Source organism: Stegostoma tigrinum, chromosome 4, assembly GCF_030684315.1.
Source record: "Stegostoma tigrinum isolate sSteTig4 chromosome 4, sSteTig4.hap1, whole genome shotgun sequence".
NCBI classification, from domain to species: Eukaryota; Metazoa; Chordata; class Chondrichthyes; order Orectolobiformes; family Stegostomatidae; genus Stegostoma; species Stegostoma tigrinum.
Genome location: NC_081357.1, coordinates 70,027,885 through 70,046,212, shown reverse-complemented (window position 1 = coordinate 70,046,212; position 18,328 = coordinate 70,027,885). Strand labels below are relative to the sequence as shown.

Sequence of the window (18,328 nt, the reverse complement as noted above, 5' to 3'; positions counted from 1 at the left end):
TCATAGCAAGATGCCCAGCTCTAGTAATTGCTAGGTTGAAGTTTCACATTACTAGGTCTTTCTTAGTTATCTTTCTTTAATGGTCTATTGTTTAGTAACATACTGCCACCTGCTGAAATGTGTTATTTTGCTTTTCTATTGGAGAAATTAGGTTCATTTCAAATGTCAACATATATCACAAGTGTATGTTAATTATAAAACATCTTAATTATAATTATCTTATTAATAAGATAATAATGAGGCTGTGATGGAAAAAATTGTTTGCACATGTAAGTGTGAACTAACATCATTCAATAATGCTCACACTATAAATGCTCACACCAATAATGACTATATACTTAGAATCTGGCCATATACAATTAAAATGTGTTAGCACAGAAGGTGCAGACTCCATTGGATTCTCTATTAAAGTACCCTCAGAAAGCCAGAGAGAGATCAATCATTGAAAGGATAAGTTACCATATTGTCTTATTAGTCTTGTTGTAAATGTTCGTGAGGAAGTTACATATTGTTGAATGATGGGTAACTGGATTTTTCAATGGCATACTAATTTATAATTAGTGCTGAAAAAACATTTCTAACCCTCAAAATTTAATTTAATATTTATTGAATGTCATATTTTTCCATGTGATAAAAACTGTCACTTCAAGTTAATTTAGAAGCTAATATTTCAGCTTCTATCCGAACCCCATGTGCACGTCTCAACCACCTATTTCACTCTAAAATTATCTTTTACATTGAGCTCAGTCGGTTTGCTTCCTTTGCTGAGAATATTTTGTTTCTGATTTCCAGCATTTGCAGTTCTTTGGGTTTTTTTGTTTGGAAGTTATTAACAAAACTGTGTATTAATTCTGGAATCTGCACATGCAGTTCATTCATTATCTTTAAAGTGTTTTAGTCGTTTGATGACATGCATGAATTGCTTGTTGTTGTTTGTCTGGTATTTGCTCATTATTGGGGTGATGTTCTTTCCTTGGGGAATGCTGAGTGCCTGATTAAAGGAAGATTCAGATTCAGATTCAATGCCTCTGCTGGGTTAATGACTTCCACAGCATGTTGATCTGTTGTTAGTTTTTTTTTATACAAATAAAAGCTGCTGCTTGCTTGTCTTGTGCCCCAGTACTGCTGCAAATCCTAAACAGTGATCTTGCACAAATGTTCACAATCTGATGACAAATTCAGCAAGAATTTTCTTCACTAGTTCACAAATCCAACAAATTATTGTACAGCTTTCAACTCCATCAATTGTTGCATCTCTGCTTTAAAATTCTCAACTTGTCAGGATCCAGGTTGAATCGTTTTGCTGACGTGGCCTACATACTTGACTTGGGCTGGCAGGGGTATCTTAAGTTTCATATTTTTCTCCTTTTTGTGTTATTTTCTCTCATACTTTTCCTTCTACTGTTCTGACCACCGACTTCTGCTTTCACTTGCTTATCAGCCGCCAGTTCCTCAAAGAACAATTTTTTGACCTTATTTTGCTTTGTGGTTTTTAGGACCTTTTGAGTCAATTGGGTCACGTGTTCTCTATCTTGTCTTTCAGACTGTACTTCAAAAAGGTAGGCTGGAACTCTGTTTGGCTGATACTGAATGGGCCTTCGCAATCTCATTCACTTCGGTGATATTCACGACGAAGACATCCAAGAAGCTCTTTATGATCCAACATCTTTATGATCTTCTGGGATCTTTTTGCAGTCAGTGTCTTAGCAGTCTATAAAAATTCCAAATATCCATGCTGGCACATGCAGAGTTAGTAGTTTAAGCTTTTGAGACCTTCTTTACCAGAGACAAGTGGGTTTGGCTTGGTGTCTATCTGGAACTCCATACGTGAGCAAATAAATCAGGAGGAGAACTCGACCAGCCATTTGTACCTGTTCCACCACTGAATAAGATCTTGGCTGAAATGACTGTAACCTCAAAACCATATGCCCATCTACTCGGATAACACTTCACATCCTTGCTTAACAAGAATCTATCTACTGCTGTCTTAAAACATTTAAAGGCCCTGGATCTCTTCCTGTACACGGTGATACAAGCCAAGACTCATGGCCTTCTGTGAAAAGAAATTCACCTAATCTCTCTTTAAAAATCAGGGATTGCCAAACTAAAACAATGACAACTAACTCTAGATTCTCCTAAAGAGGAAACACCCTCAACAAAGCTACTCTGTGTAGATCTCTCAGGAATTCATTCTTGTCCATCAATTTGCCTGTTAGTATTCTAAACCCCAGCAGCTTAAAAGCTGAGCATGACCACAGTTTGCTCACAACACCCCACCCATTCCAACTATTACTCGAGTATGCCTCTCAGACCTACCTCCAACGCATTTACATCCTTCTGTAAAAACAGTGAACAAGACTGTACAGCATTCCATTGGTGGCAGAGCAGGCAGCATCCAGGCTCGAGTCCAGGGCTCCTCCGCTTTTCCTTTTATTTCCTGCTTTACTTGTTTTTGGAGAGAGCTCAGTCATGGAGGCAACAGCAGTGACAGCATCAATGTCCGTAGCCCAGAGCAGAGTTGCAGCTGGGATTGGTGGGATTTTGACTGTCTGTGCAGGAGTGGCTGGCGAGTATGGATGGCAGTCGGCAGTGAGGGACTCAGCATGCCCACTGCTGCAGAAGGGCTGTAATGTTGAATTTTTAACATATTTCTTTTATTTTTCTATTTTGTACCTAGGTACCTTTGTATCCAAAATGGTGCCAGGAATGCAACTTTGTCTACTTTTCACTGTACTCTTGTACACATAACAATAAACCTAATTCATCATTCAATTTAGACAAGGCCTCTTTGGTGCCTTAATAATCTTCCTGTCTTTGTACTCAATTCCCTTCACAATTTATGATACCATTCTGTTATCCTTCCTAATTACTTGCAGTACCAGTATATTGATCTTTTGCAACTCATGCAGAAGAACAACCAGACCCTTCTGCATCTCACAGCTTTGCAATCTTTTTGCTAATATGCTTTGATATGTTCACATATTATTATATTTCATTTGCCACATCTTTGCCCACTCATTTAACATAGATAAGATAGTGAAGAAAACATTTAGTAAGCTTGCCTTTTTGGTCAACGCATTGAGTATAGAGTTGGGAAGGTCATGTTGGAGCTGTACAGGTCATTGGTTCGGCCACTTTTGGAGTACTGCATGAAATTCTGATCTCCCTGCTATTGAAGGATATTGTGAAACTTGAAAAGGGTTCAGAAAAGAATTATGAGGACATTGCCAGGGTTGGAGGATTTGTCCTAAAGGGACAGGCTGAAAAGGCTGGGGCTATTTTCCCTGGAGCGTCAGAGGCTAGAGGAGTGATCTTAAAGAAGTTCATAAAATCATGACAGGCATGGATAGGGTGAATGGCCAAGGTCTTTTCCCCAGGGTAGGAGAGTCCAAAACTAGAGGGTATAGGTTTAAAAGGAACCTCAGGAGCAACTTTTTCTTGCAGAGGGTGGTGCGTATATGGAAGGAGCTGCCAGAGGAAGTGGTAGACGTACAATTACAGCATTTAACAGGCATCTGGAAGGACGTGTGATAGGAAGAGTTCAGAGGGATATGGGCCAAATGCTGGCAAATGTAACTAGGTTAATTTAGGATATCTGGTTGGCACGGTCAAGTTGGACTGAAGGGTCTGTTTCCATGCTATACATCTCTATGTCTCTATGTGTGTTGTATCATTTTGTGGCTTTGAGTCCTCTCCAGACTTAACGTTCGTACCTATCTTTGTGCTGTCAGTGAATTTGGCAACAATTCTTTCCGTCTCTTTGTCTAAGTCATTTAAACTGTGAGCAGTTGAGGTCCCAGCTCTAATTCCTGCAACACACAATTTGTTACATCTTCCCAATCAGAAAACCTATTCACACCTGTTCTCAGTCTGCAGTTAGCTGGCCAACCTGTTGTCCATGCCAATGTGTCACTCACTACAACAATGAGCTGTTATTTTTCCACAATACCCTTTAATATAGCGCCTTGTATCTAGAAACCAATGTACAGTCGACCCACTGGTTCCCTTTTATCCACAGTATGTGTTATTTCCCCAGGAGAACTCCAAGAGATTGGTCAAACATTATTTTTCTTTCACAAATCCACAGTGCCTCAGCTTGATTACCTTGAATATATCCAAGTGCTCTGGTTTAACCTCTTTAAACACGGCTAACATTTTCCAAAGTCAGTTCTAAATTCTGCAAATGCAATGGGAAGAATGTACCATCACTGGTTTTTTTGGGGTGAGTGTCATTCCATCACAGAGCCTAAATCTTGCTTTAAAAAAAGGAGTTTTTTTTCAGTTCAGACTCTTGGCAATTTGGCACAGGCCTGTAATGCTTAAGAAGCACTGGCATTTGATATTACACTTACTTGATGCTCTCTTTCTGCAGTTGTCATTTTAATAGTTACAAATGATTTATCAACTTCAGAGCTTGTAAGGCTAAGCTGCTATATAGTGTGGAATGATTAATCAGAATCTTCAGCTGACAGCTCTTCAGTAGCTATCTTTATTAACTTGTTTGCTTCTTATTGCTAAACACTTGTACATGAAGAGATTCAGCTTCCTGCAGTTAAGAACTCCTTTCCACCATACTTGAAGTACTTCCTTTTGAGAGATATCCTCAGCAATATTTACAGCCTATCCCCTGGCCTTGATCTCTCTCTGGCTCTTTTACAAATTTTCTTCCTTTTTCCAACATATTGTTCTCATTCAGCCTGGAATGTCTCTCAACATAATGTAGTCTCACCTATTAATGCGCAAATACATGACTGACAACTTCAGAGCTTCTGCATAAGTCAGTCACTTTCTTGAGAAACAGCTTCTCTTCCCTGAGCAGATATGCTCTCATAGCAGAATCTCTAAGTCAATAATCTGTGGAAATCATATTTCAGTTTTTTTTTTAAGAAACACCCAGTATTCAGCTATATGTTCTAGTACCATCACATACTGGTCAACAGTCTCACTCTCTCTAGCTTTGACATTGAACACATGCTATCCATAAGTGACATTAATATTGGGTTTAAGTATGTTTTCAAAGCTTTCAAAATCACTCCTGTCTGGTTTAATTGCTCCTCACCAAGATACTGGGGCACTACAACTTGAAATACTCTTTCTGCAGCACTGTGAACAGAACTGACTAACAGTAACAATTTTGCATTCAATTCTGTAGCTATCTCATAGTTTTGGCACCAAGTGTGAAAAAATTCCAAATTTGTCTCAAATCTGCTTTCATTTCCACAGCACCATGGGGTGAAAAATTCAGAGCCAGAACGTCAAAAGTTAGAGGGTAGTTTTAAAATTCTTACAAAGTTTTTTTTGAAGAAGAAATAGCAGCTGGCTCTCTTACAACTCTGAAAATTCACCCAATCTCAGCTTCCCAGCTCTGTTATCAAGTTTCAAGTAATGTGTTTAATAGCTGTCAGAAATTAAAGGGAAAACAACCTACAGCAGAGGTAGAGGTCACACAACAATGGCATAACAGCCACTACACTGTGCACAAATGCACTTTCTAAACACACACAAAGCTGTGCAATTCCCTACCTAACTCACTCCACCCAACTTGATTGTCTCCTTTCAGGCACTCCTCCGAGCCTACCTCTTTGTCAAAGCTTTGGTCACATTCCCTAATATCTCCATGGCTTAGTATCAAAATTTAAGCACCTTCACAACAATTTGTTATATTAGGTGTTCCATAAAATCAGCGGCACTTTTAGCACACATTAGAAAATTCAGAATATTTTGTGTTTTGGTTAGATCACACTTTTTTTCTATTCAAAAACTTGAATTTGATTTCTCCTTCAATGTTTCACCCTTTATCAATTGTTAAGTACAAATTGTTCATGCTTGCACAGGCTAAGGAGTTGATTTCCATTTATTAAAGCATGGAATGAAAATAGTTTTGACTGACTTGCTATTGAAAAGCTTATCAAGCCTGTGGCAAAATGGTAAACTTCATCTTTGCAAGTCTGTTAAGAGGCCATATTATTATTGGCTCATTACCCCATGAAAATACCTTCTCAACTAATATTTTATAATCACACGTGATGATCCCCTTATGATCATGTGTCATGTTAAAACAATGGAAGGGCAGATGGATTTAAAGACCATATTAATGTCAGCATGTGTTGGATTGTCAAACAGTAATGCTAATTTTGGAAAATACCCCGCTGCACTATTCAATGAAATCAAGGATGATTTGATTTGCTGACTGTCCTCATATCCTTTCATTCCTTTACGAATGAAAATTCTGCCTAACTCAAGTCTTCAATATTTTCAATAACCCAGCTTCCATTATACCCAGATCCTCTATAATCACAGCATTCTGCAACACCTCTCCAGTAAGTAATATTTCTTTGATTCCCATCTCACTCTTCCCAAATGGATAACCTCCCATTTCTCCACGTTATACTCTTTTTGCAAATCTTTTGCATATATGCCTTTAACACTTTTGTTCTCCTCACAACTTGCTTCTCTACTTGTTCTTGTCTTGTCAGCAAATTCGTTCAGAATGTACTTCTCTCTGATACAATCTATAGCCATGATTTGTAAGTAGTTGAGGGTCCAGCACCGATCCCAGGGCACCCAAATAGTTACAGTTTACCACCCTAAAAAAAAAAGACCAATTTATCACATCTGTTTCCTGTTAGTCATCCAATCCCCTACACATGCTAATATATAACCCACAACACCATGAGCTCATGTGTAGTGACTTTCACCGCACATCTTGTTCAACTCCTTCTGGAAATCCAAATACACTAGACCTGCTAGTACTTCTAAAACTAAGTTGCTCGCTCCATTATCAAGAAATCCTAATGAAGTGGTCAAACGCAAAACAATGATCATTCATCTGAAGTTATCATGCTCTAAGTTATATTATAATCTTAAAATGGATGATAGCATTTTTCCAACATTAAGTTAACCAGCCTATAGTTTGTTTTCTGTACCCCCCCCCCCCCCCCCACTTCCTAGGCTACAGGCTTTAATTCTGACATTTTCCATTTCAGTGGAATTTTGGAAGTTTACAATCCAATGCATCCAAACAGCAGCCACTTCTTTCAAGCTACTTGGATGCCATCATGTTCATCAGGAAGTGATAAACTAGTGGCATGGTCACTTTCCTAGAAATCTAGAGACCCAGGTTCAAATGTCACCATGGCAGATGGTAGAGCTTGAATTCAATAAGATTTGGAATTAAAAGTTTAGTGATAACCATGAATCCATTGTCAATTGATGTAAAATTCATCTGCCTCTCTAATGTCCTTTAAAGGACTCAAAACTGCCATCATGACCTTGTCCGACTTAAATCGGACTCTGGACCCACAGCAATGTGGTTAATTCTTAAACACACAAATAGCTTGACAAGCCATTCAGTCAGATCAAAACACAAAAGAAAGTACACAACAGGAACAAAACCAGACAACTTAGCATCAATCTCTCGACTGGAAATAACAACAACAGCAAACTCAAGCTACCCTGTACTCCTTACTAGCTATCCGTGGGGCCCAGAATTGCCAGAGTTATCTCAGAATAGTCAACACACAGGCAGACAAAATCATATTCATTAAATCACACCTTACATACCTTGCTTAAAATAGCACCATCACCAGAAGAGGTGGCGGCACATTGGTATACAGTCAGAAAAAAGTCACCCTTAGACACCTCAACATTGGGTCAAGATGCCATTAAGTCTCACAGCATCAGGTCAAACATCAACAACACGTATAATCTACAAGATGCAGTACACATTCTCCAAGGCTCCTTAAAAAGCACCTTCCACCACCCGACAACTACCATCTGGAAGGACAAGAGCAATAACTACGTGATAACAGAACCATCTGCAACCTCCTACCAAACCACTCATCATCCTGCCTTTGAAATACAATCATCGTTCATTTAGTTCCGCTGGCTCAAAATACTGGAACTCCTTCCTGAACAGTACTGTGGAGCACCTACACAAAATGAACTGCAGCAGTTCTAGATTGCAGCTCACCACCTGTTTCTCATGGGGTCCCAAGGCTGGGCAATGAGTGATAGCCCACAAAGCAATCCACATCCCATGAATAGATATTAAAAACCTGCCAGCTTATCATCCCATTAGTACATCCAAAACTGAGTTTCTTTCTAGTGGTATTGATTCTTTTCAGTTAATTTGCCCTGCTTGCCCACAGTTTTTCTGTGGCATCTACCACGAAGACTGACAAAGTTCTTGATTAAAGCCTGTCCCGTTTCCTTGTTTCCCAGTATTAATTCTCCAGTCCCATCCTTTTATGAAAAACTGTAGAAGCTCTATTATTTCGAAAAACTTTCACGTTAGCTTACTCTCAAAATCTAATTTCCCCCTTTTAAAAAAAAAATTCAACCTTCCCTAATTCTAAACAGTTGCCAGTCATGTGCCCTACCATTCTTCACAGTATTGGCAATTTTTCTTTCAACTGGATATCATCCTTAAATTTCCGTAGTTGTCAAAGACGAAGCATCTATCTTGTAGTATCTTTCTGTCCTCAACAGAAAAAGTATATTTGTTGAGTGTTATGAGAAATCTCCCAAGATATGCACATTCTCCCCATGTCTGCGTAGGTTTCATCCGGGTGCTCCGGTTTCCTCCCACAGTCCAAAGATGTGCAGGCTAGGTGGATCGGCTATGCTAAATTGCCCATAGTGTTCAGGGGTGTGTGGGTTATAGAGGGATGGGTCTGGGTGGGATGCTTCAAGGGGCGGCGTGGACTTGTTGGGCCGAAGGGCCTGTTTCCACACTGTAGGGAATCTAATCCAATATACATCTGGTATTGCTCAACTGTAGAAAATAATTAAAAAGGAATAGCAATTTGATAGCAGTGATTATACAGAAGTAACTCTAATACACATACATTAGAAACTTGAAGGGCACAGATTAGGATGCATGGCAGCCCAGCAATGCCTAGGCATCAAAAACATCACTTCTTAGAAATCCAGCGGGCTACCCATTTTAATCATGAGATTTTCACAACAATGGAAAGGATTCATTTTGTCTAGATTAAACTGTGATACAAGGTAATGAAGCCATTCAATCACTTTTCAACAATCGCCCCACAAATCATATTTCATTTCAACTTTTGCATATGTTCAATTCATCATTTTTAAACAAATCTACCTCTTAAAGTTGATAGTAAAACCTATTTTCAATAATAAATCTAATTTAATATGCTAGCCCAAACTTTACATCACAGCAAAGAAGCATCTCATTACTTTAATGTGAACAACATGCATTGTCCCTGCCTGCTCTCACATGATTTCAGGTGCAATATATAGTATGGTAGCGCCAAATTTACACAGTCATAGTGATTTGTGTGTCTTAGCTACCCACAATCTTACAGCTCCATTGTGGCTTAGTACACTACGCGAATTTAAAGCAAAATAACATCATTATTTTGTCTCTTTTTAAATCTGATTCAAAACCTGTTTGCCACAGATGTGCAGGGACAGAGTCCTTGTATCTGAAATAGACAGATTGTCGTTCAGTAGGGGAATCAGGTTTATGGAGAAAGGACAGGAAAGTGGACGTAAGGAATTTCAGATCAACCACAATTCTATTGAATGGTAAAGCAGGTTTAAGGGGCTGAACTCCTGTTCCTGTTCCTTACACTTATGGTTGTCTGATCCTTCAGTCAAGTATGACATGACAAATTCCAATCAGACAATTGATGTCAGCTGAAATTGTTTGTCAATACCCTCAAGTAATGATTGTGAAGTGACGGCAGTGTGAGTTGCTGTGATTCTCCATGCAGCCAAAAAGCTTGCCAGCTTTCTCAATGTAAAATATGAACAAAGAATGGGTACAGGTAATAGCAAAGAGTGATAAGTATCCATAAAAGTGTACTCAAAACAGGCAGTCAGCTGCTTCAAAAAGTAAGACTGAAAAACAAATTGTCTTCTCAAAGATTTTGAAAGAGAAACCAGTACATTGAGCCACTGAAAGGCCCAAGTTTGATAGAAGAACCTTGTGCATAAATAAGCAAACCAATATTCCTCTGAGAAACCAATTTGCTGATAGCAACTTCCTTTCTCCATAAACTATTATTCACTTAAGTAACTCATCAAACTCAGCGCAGCATCTGGGACAAAGCCAAAGCTAAATCGAAAACAAAGGAGAACGTCAGTTGATCAATTGTTCACTCTAGCAAATGGTTTGCTAAGCCACATATAGAGCAGATAGGCAATGAATAAATGCTGGATAATGCAACAAATTTGGATGAGTGAATACCTTATAGTTGTAACTAACTGTCAATTTCATCTGATGTAAGACAGTAATGCTCACTCATTTCCTTGTTAGTCACAGTTATCATAAAAAAATCTGTATTTTGGAATATCATGAGACAAAAATAAGCAATAAGATGGACTTCAACTCCAGCAGAACATGTGTATTTTCAATGTGATCTGACTTAATTGTAGTACCAAGACAAAACAATTAAAAAAAACTAGTGGACTCATTCCTCACTGATCATACGATGAAGAACACCAGCAGATAATCAGAAAAAGGACTGTGTTTTTTGTTCAAATTCCTCCAATGTTCATGAAGTGTGATAGTTTTGGTGGAAGAATATAGTTTGAAACTTACTTCGTATTAAATAAATCATTTTAACTAAGTCAGTCAATCAACAGCAAGTAAATATTCCAACAGTATTTCTCCAATCCTGAAAGACAGCCTAGAACAGTTTCCCAGGCGGCATGTGAATCAGTGGCAAATGCACTTAGCTCATGCTTGTATCAATCAGAACACTTAACTCGAAAGAATGCACAGCGGACTGGGCTGTCCCGATTAAAAGATGCTTTCTGACTGTTTCAGCAATAAATAAAATTACTCTAATTGAAGGATAAAAACAAAACGCGGGCAAACAGTGCCTTTAAATGTGAACAATTAACTTCCCACGTTTACCTTCAAACACAATCACCTCGTCCTGACAGCCAAATATACTATCCTTCCCTGCACCTCTAGACAAAAACCATTTGAGGTCGCTCTGCATTATCTTTTAAAAAAAGATGTTTTGTACTTGAAAGTTTCCAGAATGCACTCAACTATGCACAGTAGTTTGAAATAATGAACACAAAAGAAAATGCATTTCAGTTACATATTTACTGTCGTTATTAACAACATTCGCACCCAATTTACCGATAAAATGAATATGAATTAACGTTACTTGAAACAACCCTGGAGATAAATAAATGAAACTGAAATTTTATATATAACGTCGTCAGACTTTCCTCTTATCAAGTCCGAGGTTCATTTGACAGAAATTTAAATTCGTGGATATCAAGTGAGTTTTAGATTATAAATTGTGTAGCTAATCCTTACACTGTCAATCAGCCTAGGTGCTCGATTAACAATTAGAAAAAAAACTTAACCTACTGGAGGATTTAATAATTTAAATGTGCATCACAATTGCGTGCACTTCCTGAAATAAACTCGGTAGTTTCTCCCCAAGCCTGGGCTCTATCCATATCTATTTTCCCCCCTCTTTCTTTCCAAACCCCCCTCACATTCTCTCTCTCTTTTGCAGAATCCACCCTGAGATTTCTCTTCCTCAAACACTTCTTGTATTTTATTTGGGCAGTTTCTCAAAATGGCGGAGTCTATATTCCTGTAAAGGCCTAAAAAGGAGACACGTTGCATTTTAAAACGTGAATTTATTGCATCCCTTTCTCTTTTAGTAAGAAAACAAAAAAAGGGGGGTAATGAGAGCGCGGCGCGGAAACATTGTATCGAGCGGCGGCTCGCTCCCATTCCAATGGAAGCCTCGCACTTTGCCCGGGTTCCATAAAATGGTCTGTGTCACAGGAGAGTTCAGTGTTTGAAATAATTATTATAATCGCCAACTATCAATACTCATCATTCACCGGCACTGCTCAAACACTGGTTCACTCTCTATTTAAATTAGTTTTTCTCCCCCCTTCTCTATTTTTTCTCCCCGTTTGTAATAATTTATTTCTAATTGCTAAAGGGGACTTGTGCTGCTCTGCAGACACACACTCATACAGTCCCCGGCCACTCGCTTCTCTGCAACTACTTTTATTTAAGTTGCACCAAATGCAATTAGGATAAACGCCAGGGAGTGGAGAGGGGTTTAAAAAAAAGGAGATTGAGGGGAGGAGGGAGGAAGTTAAATTCCCAGACGGCGGGAGGGGCCACCTAAATACACCATTCGTTGTCTGACAGCTTTTGCTCCTGGTTTATTTTCTTTTTAAAATTAAAAATTACACCGTTTCTTACCCAAATTCTGTCACGAGTAGCAAATTTCCAGGTCGCCAGTGCGCACGCGCGCGGGACAGCTGCTCGCAAGGAACTGCAGAGCAAGAGAGGAAAAAAAACTAGACACTGAGGCACTCACCCACCTTCTGTGGGCTTTCTTGTAAACGTCTGCCGTTCAATCGCGTTTATTTCTTATTTGCATATTATTGCTGTCTCATTTTGACATCCAACTTGATCAGCCTATTAAGTACATTGTAATTAAAATGCGTGCACTAATTCAAAACCTGGACGCTGTTCATCCTCAGGATGTAATGTATTTCCGAAGAAAGGAACTTGCATTTGTAGGCTTAGTTATTTGGAGGCAACGATCCCTCTGACTCATATTTGTCCGTGCGCGTCTGTGTTGATCTAAGTTACTATTGACTGCAAAGACTGATTTTCGTTTTGGCCAACTGAGTGAACTACATTTTATTCAAAGTGCTCTGTTTCCTTTCATTTCCCCCTGTTTTGTGACGTTTTATTTGCAAATATTCGTACCTCTTTTAAGGTACAAATAGAAAGGGGGAAATGAAAACAACACTCATTCAGTTGCAATAACTGGTATTGCTGAACAGTGAAGTAATTTTGGCAGATAATGCTGGAATTTTGGCTGAAATCACTGAAAATTTAGTTAGGAAGTACAAACTGAGGTTCAATTGTTCACTCTAAGGTGTATTTTCTTAATAATCAGTCAGATGTTTTCTCACAATGAAGTATAAGTAAAGGTTTTTAAAAATTTTCTTCAATAAATGAAGCTTTTATCACCCTCAATCCATTTTTCATCAGTTCAGAGACTGAGTGTCACTTGCAAGGCTGACACTAGACGACTTACTTCAGGCAGTTCATCCTTTATGTTCTTACATAGGTCCTGGCCTAACTCAACTTAAAGAGACTCTTGAACCGCTTAAGAGGGAATAGCAGTTAAAGTGATTAACTATTGGTTGTTTCATGGCTTTAATGCTTGAGTACTTTCTAAAAAGTGGGCTTGAATTAAAGCAGGGGTTCACCCACACGTATCAGAGGCAAGGACTCCTGTAAGGAAATCTACCAGGTTTCAGAGCTGGTGCTTCAGTTTCCAGTTGTCATTCTGATTGGACTCGGGTCTGAACCCAACGCTCCTCGCTGCAAGACGGGAAGATTATCACGGCTCTATTTGTTTCTCTGACTGGCCATGAACATCACGCTCGAGGCCAACAAGTGTTTAAAAACATTGATTCCATTTGAGCAGAATCCAGATAAAATCACCAGTGCCACAGCAAAAGGTCAGAGAATTTTATTGTCAGTGAGTTCATCAATAATGCATCAACTTGCATTTATCTAGCAACTTCATGAACTAAAACAACAGACGTGCTTCAGAGGAGCACTACAAAGCAGAAATAGATATTCAGTCACATTAGGAGACTGAGAACAGATGATTAAGTGCTTGGGTCCTGATTTTCATTCCCAGGTCAGGTATGCAGAGTTAGGAGAAATGCCAGTTCCATGAGCCTGTCCTTTAAAAATGGCCATCTGCACTTTCAATTTTTGTTCTAGCAGGCTGGGCTGGATTGAGAGGTGGGTCAGGTGACCCAGAGGAGTTCAGGAAGCTGCCTGGTTCCTGAGGCATTCTGGGCAGAAAGCCTGCCTAGTGATTCTGGCACTATGTCTAAAGTTTAAGAATAAACTTTAAAACAAAAACAGCCCTCATTCCCCATGCCCCTGTTTGCTTGTGTATGACCCCACCATAGCCCCTTGCCAATTTATGTCCAATTACCCATCACTGATGTCCCACTTACCCTCTATGCCAAATGAGCCCATCTACCTAATTCCATGCCTCCATATATGTCTTTTACTCCAACAGCTGTTGTGGTCCTTATACCTTTTATACCAATTATTTTACACCCACCTCTCATGTCAACTCACCTGTTATGCAGCATGGTCATTCATCAGGAGGGAAAATAAAATTACTTGTATATGGATGATGTCACTGTTGAAACCAAAACCACTTCTATTGATTAAAAAAATCCAATACACTGTTTAACTAAATTATATATGTTAACAAATACTTCACTTGTGTTTCAATGACTTGTGTAAATAAGCGTGTTGCTTGAGAATTTAATAACCAACGTAAATAAACATTTTTAAAAACTCTGATTTAGGCATTTAATCCTTTACGTCAACAAACATTTCAATCAAATAAATAGTTGGAGCTGCCCAACAAAAGGCACCACATTGTGTCGATGATACTTTAGGCAATCAGTAAGCAGCATAAATTTAAAATGGCTTTATGTGGGATGCATTTTGAAATAGTGGATACATTTTCATAATTTTACATTGTTTGGATATTTTCTTGAAAGTTTTGCAAACCTAATGTGTTAATGCACTTTTTAATTCATAAGCATATCATTTTCTATCCCAAAGGGCACCTTACCTCTCCAAAAGGGAAAAAAATATTAATCTCTCTGACTTCTACGCTTTGCACTTGCTCTCATGCTCATCCCCACACATTTTCCAAACCTCACCGTTACCAACTCATGAAACCAAATGTCCCCATGCATCCCAATGTCTATAAAATTCATACGCCAGCCCAGTGCCTACTTCCACCTGCTACCATTTCCCTTGTCACTTACTATGTGAGCTAATTAAGCATCCTGAGTGAAACCAGCTCCAACAACGGGAAGCTTAACACCATTCAGGACAAAGCAGCTTGCTTGATTCAATTCCCTCTATCAAGAGCAGCACTTATACAGTTAATGGTAGGGCCCTGGGTAGCACTGTCAAACAGAGACACCTAAAGATTCAGGTACATAGTTCTTTGAAAGCAGTGTCACAGGTAAACAGGGTAGTTAAGAAGGCATTTAGTACGCTTGACTTCATTGCTCAGACCATTGAGTGTAGGAGTTCGGATGTCATGTTGAGGTTCTACAGAACGTTATGTAGGCCACTTTTCAACAACTGTGCACAGTTCTGATCTGATATAAGAAGGATATTATTAAATTGGAGACTGTTCAGAAAAGATTTACAAGAATGTCGTTAGGAGGGTTTGAGTTATATGGTTAGGCTGGGACTTCTTTCCCTGGAGCATAGGAGCTTGAGGGATGACCATATAGATGTTTATAAAATGAAGAGGGGCATAGATAAGGTGAATAGTAAAGGTCTTTTCCCTAGGATGGGGAAGTTCAAAACTAGGGTACATATTTTTAAAGTAAGAGGAGAAAGATTTAAAAGGGAATAAAAATGGAAAGAACTGCAGATGCTATAAATCAGCAACGAAAACAAGGTTCCTGGAAAAGCTCAGCAGGTCTGGCAACACCCATGAAGGAGAAAGCAAAGTTAATGTTTCAGGTCCACTGACCCCTCCTCAGAACTGATTTAAAAGGGATTTAAAGATTTAAAAGGGACCTGAGGGGCAACCTTTTCACACAGAGGGCCGTTAGTATGTGGAATGAACTGCCAGAAGAAGTGGTAGATGCAGGTACAGTGACAACAGTTAAAAGATATTTAGACAGCTACATGAATAGGAAATGTTGAGAGAGATATGGGCCAAATGCTGGCAAGTGGGATGCTTGCTTTTTCTGATTTATATAAGAGGACACCCTCAAATCCCTTTGTGCAGCAGCTTTGTGCAGTCTTTCCCCACAATAATAATATTTAGCTCCTCTATTCATCCTGCCAAAATGCATAATATTACATTTTCTCACATTACAGTTTGTCACATAAATTCTATCTGCCAAGTTTAGTTTGGGAAAATTGCTTGGCATAGATGAATTGGACTGAAGTGCCTGTTTCTGTGCTGCATGACCTGCATGACTAGGGATATTCAAAATGTTTTGTGTGAGGAAAATTGTGTCTCACAAACTTTGATTGTGTTATTTGGGGAGTTACCAAAAATATTGATGATGGCAGAGCAGTAGACATTGTTTGTTTGGATTTTAGTAGAACATTTGACAAAGTTTTGCATGGTGGACCAATTAGTAAAGTTTGGTCACATGGGATTCAGGGTGAACTTGCCAATTGGATAGGTAATTGATTTAATGGCAGGAGAGAGAGAGTAATAGTGGAGGGTTGCTCTTCAGACTGGTGGTCTGTGACCAATGGTGTTCTACAGGGATTGGCCCTGGGTCGTCATTTGTTTGTCATTTATGTAAATGATTTGGATGAGAATTTAGAAGGCATGGTCAGTACATTTGCGGATGACACCAAAATTGTTGGCATTGTAGACAGTGAAGAAGGTTTTGTAAGATTGTGAAGGGATCTTGATCAAATGGGTGAATGGGCTGAAAAACAGCAGTTGTAGTTCAATCTGGACAAGTGTGAGTTATTGTAATTTGGTGCAACAAACAAGGGTTGGGCTTGTATAATTAATGATAGGGCCTTGGGTAGTGTCGTAGAACAGAGAGACCTAGGGGTACAGGTACATAATTCTTTAAAGTTTGTGTCGCATATAGATAGGATGGTTAAGAAGGCATTTGGCATGCTTGCCTTCATTGCTCAGTTGTTTGAGTATAGGAGTTGGTATGTTATGTTGTGGTTGTGCAGGGCATTGGTGAGGCCTCTTCTGGAATACTGTGTCAAGTTCTGGTCTCCCAATTATAGGAAGGATATTATCAAGCTGGAGAGGGTTTAGAGGAGATTTCCCAGAATGTTGTCAGGTATGGAAGATTTGAGTTATAAAGAAAGGCTGGATAGGCTGGGACTTTTTTCACTGGAGCCTAGGAGGTTGAGAGATGACCTGATAGAAGTTTATAAAATAATGAGAGATATAGATAAAGTTGATGGTAGTTGTCTCTTCCCTGAGACAGGGAATTTCAAGACTGGGGACACATTTTTAGGGTGAGAGGAAGGAGATTTATAAAAGACATACAAGGATTTTTTTTACACAGAGGGTGTTTTGCATTTGGGATGAATTTCATGAGGAAGTGGTGGATGTGGGTACAATCACCAAAAGATATTTGGATTTGGATAGATACATAGGAAAAGTTTGGAGGGATATGGGCCAAGAGCAGGTAGATGGGACTAAATTAGTTTGGGATTATGTTCTGCATGGAGTGATTGGACCAAAGGGTCTGCTTACGTACTGTATGACTCTATGACTCAATGTCCTCCACTACTGACACACAGTGACAGACCGCAAATTGTAGGAGCACAAGAAGGTCATTTAAAAAATCAAGTCTGCTCCACCATTCAATGAGATCAGAGCTGATCTGATAATTGTCAACACTATTTTCCTGCCCAACCCGATCCCCACAACCCTGAATTCACTTTCTGAATAAACATCTGTCTGTCTCAGCCTTGAATAAACTGAACAACCTGCATTGACAGCCCTCTGCAACAAAGAATTCTACAGATTCACTACACTCTGAAAAATGAGATTACCTCCTCATGTCTGTCTTAGATGGGTGAAATTCTCACTCTGGTGCTGCATTTTTCTACAAGTGGAAATAACATTTCCATATCTACTGAGGCAAGCTGCTAGCAATATTATATGTTTCAATGAGGTCCCTTCCATTCTTTTAAACTTCAGTGAGCACAAACTCAATTTATTAAACCTCTCCTCAGAAGAAAATCCCTCCATACATGGAATCAACCAAATGAATCTTCTCTGGATTACCTCCAATGTCTGTATATTTTTCCTTAGGTAAGATGATTAAAATAGCTAACTGTATTCCAGGTGCAGTCTGATTAATGCCTTGTATAACATTAGCAGACCTCTCTATTTGTATATTCCATTTATTTTGAAATAAAGATCAATTATTCATTTTCCTTCCCTATTACCTGCTAAACTTAGATGCTTGCTTTTTATGATTCAGATAAGAGGACACCCTCAAATCCCTTTGTGCAGTCTTTCCCCACATTAATAATATTTAGCTCCTCTATTCATCCTGCCAAAATGCATAATATTACATTTTCTCACATTACAGTTTGTCACATAAATTCTACCTGCCAAGTTTTTGCCGACTCATCCAACCTGTCTATGTTCCTCTGTAGACTCTTTGTGTGATCCTCACCATTAGTCTTCACACCTATTTTTGTGTTGCCTGCAATCTTGACAATAGCACATTCATTTCCATCATTCAAGTCACTAATATATATATAGTAAATAAC

At 39.0% G+C, this 18,328-nt stretch overlaps 1 protein-coding gene across 1 annotated transcript in view; it reads right to left on the bottom strand.

Moving 5' to 3' along the window:
• l3mbtl3 (L3MBTL histone methyl-lysine binding protein 3) overlaps positions 1-12,436 on the bottom strand; it is a 151,587-nt gene extending 139,151 nt beyond the window's left edge. Inside the window, exon 1 of the mRNA XM_048531981.2 lies at positions 12,227-12,436. The gene's annotated coding sequence lies outside the window, so the exon portion shown is untranslated. The remainder of the gene's footprint in view (positions 1-12,226) is intronic.
• Positions 12,437-18,328: the final 5,892 nt, after the last annotated feature.